Source organism: Hipposideros armiger, unplaced genomic scaffold (assembly GCF_001890085.2).
Source record: "Hipposideros armiger isolate ML-2016 unplaced genomic scaffold, ASM189008v1 scaffold_633, whole genome shotgun sequence".
Lineage (NCBI taxonomy): Eukaryota > Metazoa > Chordata > Mammalia > Chiroptera > Hipposideridae > Hipposideros > Hipposideros armiger.
In genome coordinates, this window is record NW_017731983.1 from 461,461 (window position 1) to 468,841 (window position 7,381).

At 53.0% G+C, this 7,381-nt stretch overlaps 1 protein-coding gene across 1 annotated transcript in view; it reads left to right on the forward strand.

Annotated features, from left to right (window-relative positions):
• Positions 1-590: 590 nt before the first annotated feature.
• The window catches only part of MYH9 (myosin heavy chain 9), a 90,683-nt gene continuing 83,892 nt past the window's right edge, over positions 591-7,381 (forward strand). The window contains exon 1 of the mRNA XM_019625553.1: positions 591-823. The gene's annotated coding sequence lies outside the window, so the exon portion shown is untranslated. The remainder of the gene's footprint in view (positions 824-7,381) is intronic.

Genomic DNA, 7,381 nt, shown 5'->3' on the forward strand with positions numbered 1-7,381 from the left:
ACTTGGAGGTAGGGACTTGGAAGTGCTTTCAGAGGGAACCCGTCTGAGCAAAGGTTTGGAGGCTGAAAGACAGCAGCGTGCCCACACTATAGAGTCAGGAATCGAACTCAGGCGCCCACAACAGATCCCGGGCTGAGTCCATGTCCGCCCCACAGGCCATAATAATTATGTAAAATAGCACTTTTCCCATATATGGTACTTATATCTGTTCTGGTAGGATGACATGGGACAGGGAAAACAGCTCGCGGGGCGGAGTGTCAGAACCCCGGACCTTCCCAGTCCACTCCCGTCGGGCCTAGGCCCCGCCCCCCCCAAAAAGCCCTGCGAGTTTCCTCCTCTTGATTGGACTCTGGCTGTGTCAATCTTCCTCCTGGAACCTGGCTATCCGTTGGACCCGCCCTAGAAGGCGGAGCTCCCGCCTAGGAAGCGCGGGGGAAGGTGGAGATGATGGAGGAGGGGGGCTGATGGGGAGGATGAATCCCCACCTATCTGGACACATAGGCTCCGCCTGTCACTTTTTACAGGCCAACATATCTGTCCATCAAGACTGGTAGCGGGCTGGAGTGGGTGAGATAGCTCGGGGGGCGGGGTCGTCCCGCCAGGGCTAGGAATGGGCGGGGCGGGAAGACGGCGAGGAGCCGAGCAGGCTGCGGTGAGGCGCGCAGATCACCGCGGTTCTTGGGCAGGGCACGGAAGGCTGAGCCTGGCTGACCTGCTGCAGCTCCCGCCTCGCGCGCTTGCCCCACCCCGCCGTCGCCAGAGCGTTCGAGAAAGCCCTCTCGGGAGAAGCAGCGCCTGTTCCCCGGGGCAGACCCAGGTTCAGGTGAGCAGCCCCACCGGCTGGTCCCGCCCCGGGCAGGCGGGCGGGGGCGGCGGCGACTGGACTCGCGGCATGTGGGGCGAACCGACCGACGTGTGGTTCTCGGCCTCGGCGCGGCAGGCGACCGGCGCGGCCCGGCGCAAACGCCGCGCGGCTGGGCCGGGGCACAGCATCCTTCCCCGAGGGGCACCGGGACCCCTGCGTGGGCGCACGGGGAAAGCGCCTCTGGAAGCGAGGCCTTGGGGAGCAGAGGAAGGCTTTTCGGGGTCAGCGTTCCCCGGAAACCCTGCGTCTCCCCCACCCCCGCCCGTCTTCTCCGGCGGGGCACTCGGGAGCCTCGACCTCCCCCTGCTGCCCGGGCACGCGCCCCGCCCTCGCCTCGCCCAGTGCCCAAGTTGGGCAAACTTTTTAACCCCTTCCGGGGAGCCGCTGTCCTTTCGACCCAAACGGGTGGGGGCAAGGTGGGGGGCTCAGGGCTCCGGCTTCTTTGGAAGTTTCCAGGCCTTTTCGAAACGGAGGTAACGGGCAGGCGGGGACCGTTTGGCAGCTGTCAGGGCGTCCTCCTGAGTCAGAATCGGACAGTCGGCTGCAGACATTGCACTCGGCTCAGTTTCCGCCCTCCGCTCCCGACTTCCTTATTCGCTTGGCTGCGAGCGATCGGGCGCATGAGGGGACCGAGAGAGGTGCGGGTGGGTGCGTGGGGAAGAGGGACCCCGTGGATACCAGGCTGCGAGGCAGGAAGGACTCCCCCGCTCTCCCACAACCCCTCAACCTTTGACTTTTGACTTCTACCCCGGAGAGGAGGCCCGGCAATGCCCGCAGCCATCTGCGCGGTCCAGGCGCGCACCTGATTCCACCGCACCTGGGGGCCGCCCCGCCCGGGCGGGAGTGGGGGGAGCTGGGTCCTGTTCCTTTAGGACTAGGCCTGGGCTGTTGCATCGTTCCTGCTAGGGCCAGATCCGGGGTTTTCTACATCCCCGCCTCCACTTCCCTGTGCAGGGGTCCTCACGCCATGCTGTCCTGGGGCCACTCCTAGGGCAGGACTTGAACCCCCCTCCTACCCCTCCAGAGAGCCCCACCGTTTCAAATAGAAACGGAGTACGCTCCAGGAAAAGGTTGCCGGCTGTCTTGAGGTGGCGGCAGGGTGCGTGCCAGGGCTGCTGTCTGCGGCCCCACCCAGCCAGTGTGGGGAGAAAGGTTCCTGGGAAGTCCCAGGTCCTGCTCCGCTGGGCACTTGAGAGGCCTAGCCACTACTCGGTTCACTGCGCCCTTCTCTGGGTTGAACAGGGTTTCATAGTAACTGTTGGGTCACTGGAAGGGCAACACTGTGGCCATTTCTGACTCCACTTCTGAGGCCAGCCTGGTAACTCACCTGGTGGTTGATTTCCTTTTTGGTAAGGCGGGAGGCTGCTTTAAGGCCTGTTTAGACAATCACTTGATTAATATTAGTCAATTCATATACAAGGCTGCTAGGGGGTGAGGGGTGGGTACACAGATGTGTAATTGGGCAAATATTTAACTGGCTTCTCTGTGCCAGGGACTCTGCCAGGTGGTGGTGGTGATGGTGGGGGGGTGAGGTTGAGCAAGACCTGGCCCCTGCCCTTGGACACTTAGGAGAGAGCGGAGGAAAATCTGTAGATGACTCTAATGTGAAGTGAACATGACAGAGACCCCAGAAAGGTACTGTGAGTCACTGGGATTGGGAGAAAGGAGCCAGCCCATCCTGAGGCTCCGGGAGTTTACATTCCTCAAGGGGAAATAGTGGCCCAATGACTGAAATACAAAGACAGCCTGTGATGAGTGGCCCAAGCATGCCATAGACAAAGGACTCGAGGAATTCCGGAGAGGGGCCACTTCTGTCTGGGGCCAGGAGGGAGGCTGCTTCGAGGAAGTAGCACATTGCAGGTTTGGCAAACTGAGGGCAAGCACTGGGTGTTGGAAAGTGAGGGCTCATTTAGTGGATAATTGAGGGGTAATTAAAAGCGTCAAGAGATTGCTCAATGTAATTTGAGAGCCGCTGTGCCCCCCAGGTGGCTGCGGGGTGACACCAGAGAGCTCTACTCTTCACATTCAGCAAGTCCTGGCAGTGCTTATGGGCAGCTCCAGGTGCCCCGATTGGCAGGCTCTGCTTGGGGAAGGGCAGCCTGAGAGGTGTCTTCTGTGGGGCTGCTTGTCTCAGGGGCACATGAGGGGAGAGGAAAGAGAGGGTCAGGGCCCTGACTTTCTGTTTTTCGTTCTTAAACTTTTTAACCTAAGGGGTTGGAGATGGGAAAACTTCTCTCTTGCAGGATGAAGGTCGCATGTTAATCACAGCCTGCCTTTCGCTGTTCTTGCTCCAGAAAAAACAAAACAAGGATCTGTTAGTTTTTTAAAAGGAGAAAAGCACATTCAAAAAAATGCAGCATTGTTGTGTAGCCTGGTAGGGTATTGCTGGAAACCAGGCTAGCTGTGCTTTCTTCACTTCCTCTTGTAGCTAATCCTTCAGTAAAGTGCTTAAGACAGCCCTTACCAGCTTGACATCTTTATTTCAAAAGGAGAGGAGGGGTTGGCTGTTGTTTTCCTCAGAGGCGGGCCCTACCCTTCTCTTGGAGGGGGAGACAGAAACTCAAAGTAAAGGGGGAAAAAAAAATGCCTTAATAGCTTCCTCTCTAGCATCGTGGTCCAGAAATATTTAGAATAACAAAATCTGTGTGTCGTCTTAATTAAACAAACATCCTAATTTGCTGAGCATAAAACAGCATCTCTGCCTGCAGGGGCAGGAAGTGCAATTTCTTTGTGCAGCCCCAGAGTCACTGCCTCTCGGCCTTAACCCTTGGTGCACTGAGCCCCTGGGCTCAAATCCTCTGGTGACAACGGAATAGAATCCTGGCTGTCCCCGGGAAGCAGTGCTCCTGCGACTTACAGAATCCCACTCTTAGAGCTCGGAAGAGTGGGGTCCTGAGCTTTGGAACTAGGCGGAGTTCCTATCCTGACCCCACCACTTACTAGCATTATGACCTTAGGCAAGTCACATAACCTTCCCTGAGCCTCACACGGTCCTCTGTGTCCTTCTTACCCTCATCCCTAATGTGGGGCTTCACCTGCAGGGTGAGATGTGAGAACTAAAAGAAATAAGGTATGTAAAGGGCCTGAGAGAGAGGGGCTATGTAAGTGTTTAAGAAAATGGATAAATGTTCAGTCTGAACTCCCTGGGTTGTTGGGAGGAAACAGGCCGGGGAGGGGTAGATGGTTTTCCTGGCTCAGTGATCTTTGTGCTTCTGAAAAGGTGTGCTTGTGTGTGTGCAGTGCTCATGGACTCTGAAGCCCAAGTGGTAACACAAGTGGCTCTGGGGCCCATCTGCTGATGCTTTTGGATTCACTTGGTAATGAGCTTGTGCTGAGCAGCCTTATTCCAGGGCCCTGGCCTGGGCAGAAGGTGTGCAAAGTAACTGCCGTTTTAGTTCTAAAACATGGTTTCCCATGGGACAGCCAAAGGGTGGCATGGAAAGATTATTGGACTTGAGTGTCTGGAGACCTGGTTTCCGGCTCTGGCTGGGGGAACATTTGATTTTGGTAGCAAGTGCCATTATCACCTATGAAGGCATCACAGCAGTTTATGTGCTCACTAATTATGCATGAGAGCGCCGGGGAACTGAAAAATTAAGTAGTTTTAATTTTTCCAAGTTGCCCCAGTTTCTTAGGTACTCTCATGCCCTGTTGATGGGAGGAGTATAAGTTGTAACAACTCTCTTTTTTGAATGTAGTTTGACAGTATGTCTCAAAGCATAGTCCTGTCTGAATTCTAGGAACGCTTCCTACAGATAAATGTGCAAATGGTGTGGGGATATTGTTTGCAGCATTGTCATAGACCAAGATAGGAAACAAGCTCACTGTCTATCAAAAGGGTAAAATAAATCATGGCATCCCTGTACAGTGAGAATCCTTGCAGCCCTTAAAAAAATGAGGCTGATCTATATATGTGCTGATAGGACACGCTTTCCAAGATATGTTGTAAGTGGAAAAAACTAGGTATAAAGTACTATATATGGGGTTCCCTTTGTGTGAAGCATGCTATGTCACCTCAGCTCTGTGCATGGAAAGATGCCGAGGCCTTGGTTGCCTCTAGAAAGGGCCCAGGAAGCAGGAGTGGGGGCCGGGGGTGGGGGGCTGAGCATTACTTTTCACTAAATGCTTTTTTATATGTATTGCCCGTAAATAGTCAAAAGCTTAAAATTTTCTTATTTTTATTACCTATCTGGCCAGTTTTGTAGGTCTCAACTTTCAAATGCATTGCTCTAGAGTCCAAGTCTCATATTGAGTGCCTACTGTATGCAAGGAAGGAGGAAAGGTTTTAAAAATGGACTGACTTGCTCTTGTGGTTGGAACATTTTTGGGTACTGTTTTTTTCTCCATGATGTCATATTATCACCAGAGTAACCCCTTAAACAAATGTCTACTCTGATCCACTCCCTCATATTCTGGAAAAGGGTAGATGATTGCTTTTTCTTTGCTGTATGAGAAAAGGAAGCCTGCAGTGTGTGTCTGGAAAGTATTTTGGGATAACCTTTTGCCAGGTTTCCCACAATTCCCCTGGCTCCAAATCACCCGAGGTCCTTTCCTGGGGAGCCCACCCTGACCAGAAGTCGACACCAGGCCTTCATTCTCTTGGGTCCTCTAAACTTGGGGTCACTGCAACCACTAGTGTGCCCTTTCCCGCTTCGTCCCCAGTTATCCCTCAGACATCTGGCTTGTGGTTTTTATGTATTAACAGTGGAAAAGCCCAAATTCTTGGGAAAATGTGATCAGAAAGGTGTTTTGAATTGGAGGGCCTCCATTCTCTCCTTAAGGAAGACTGTCTTACTCTTGTCCTGGAGAAGCTGCCGGCTCTGCTCACTGCTGAGTTGGCTGTTTTCCATAGCGAAGGCAGTGGAAGACCCTTTTAGGGTCTCGGGCAGGCCTGTGTCCCTCTGCCAGGCAGCCTCTGGGCCTCCTGGACGAATGGCCTGAGTCACACATGAGTGTACAGAATGAGCCTGGGTCTAAAATGGGCCTGCCACCACATGGTTTTGAAGGCTGGATGCCGGCCTGTACCCCCCCCCACCGCCAACTTCGTGCTTAGATGGTACCAAATATTTGGGAGGCAGGAGGGGAGCTGCCCTCTTGTGTCTGATGCATTTCTCTTTAAAAAGTAACTTAGGCAGGCTCCTGCTGGAATTTCTCAGGCCCCCAGTCTGCTGACTGGTTTCTCCAGCCCGAGGTGATTCAGCACCCAGAATGGGACACAGCACACTGAGCCTGGGCAGGTGGGCCCGGGAAAGGCTCTCGGCTGGCTTCCGGCCGAGGACAAGGCCTTCTAGGGAGCTTCTCCCCAGCCTGACCCTCCATTTCTCATGGTGGCGCCTTCTGTAGCTTACATTCTTCTCCAGCTCAGTTTGCTCCTCCACCGGCAACCTTCCCCCTCAGGCTGGAGGGAGCTTACAGGGCCTTCCGGAAGTTGCCACTGAAGGGTGTGGCTTCCTGCCTGGGCAGGTTGGGCCCGGGCCTGTGGGGAAGCTGAGGGTGGAGCTGATTTCCATCCACCTTCTTCATTGCCTTGGTGCTTCTCAGAGGCCCTTGGTCGTTAGGGTCCTGCAGTACTACCCAGAGGAACAAGGGGCCTCTGGGGAGGTCCCTCTGTCACTTCCATGGGCATTTACATTTTGGGAACTTGTGTCTTAGGCTTCTTTTCCTTTTGTTTTAACTCTAATTCTAAATGATGCCCTGCTTAAAAGAAAAATCAACAAAACAGTAAAAACCCTTCCTGCTGAATTTACTTAGGCTTAGAGAATGCCTGAGCTGGAAAGGATCTTAGGGATAGTGTAATTTTTCTCTGCCAATTAGAGGAGTGGTTTACCCAAGTTTGTCAGTGAGTTGGTAGAAGAAAGGTTTGGCCCCTGGTTTCCCTCAACCCCGTTGCCTTTCTTTCAAAATCACGTGGCTTTATTTAAAAGTGTTTTTGAACTGTTATCATCCCTTTTATATACTGTGTAGCCAAGCAAGACATACTCAACTCCTTTAATCTTTCCTCAGAAGTCTTTTCTTCCACACCCTTAATCTTTTTCTTTTTTGGAGGAGGGATGGCACTAGGGTTAAGAAATGGGGTGGGAGGCGTTTTGGGTTTCTCTGAACGCTTTCCAGTTGGACAGGGCCATTCAGACTGAAAGTTCCCACAGCTCAAAAATCAATATTTCACCTGGGGTAGTGCCAGGCAGCAGGGTGGGCCTTTCTGAGAGCTACCCTGGCTTTTCACTGTCCGTTAGCCAGTCCTGATTTCTAGTAATTTTAAGTCATTTAATGCCTTGGGTGATTGATTTGTTGTATTTTCAGTACGAAACCCACAGTAGAGGGAGCAAAACAAGGGCTTTGGGGTCAGGTGGAGCTGGGACCAGACCCTCGCCTTCTCTGCTCCTACCTGTTACACTGGGGCTTCAGTTTCCTCATCTGCACATGGAGATGGCTGCTTTTTTAGACCTGTCATGATTCACATATAAACATATATGTAAAGTGGTCCAGTTCTTTTTTTTTTTTTTTTTTTTAGCTGAG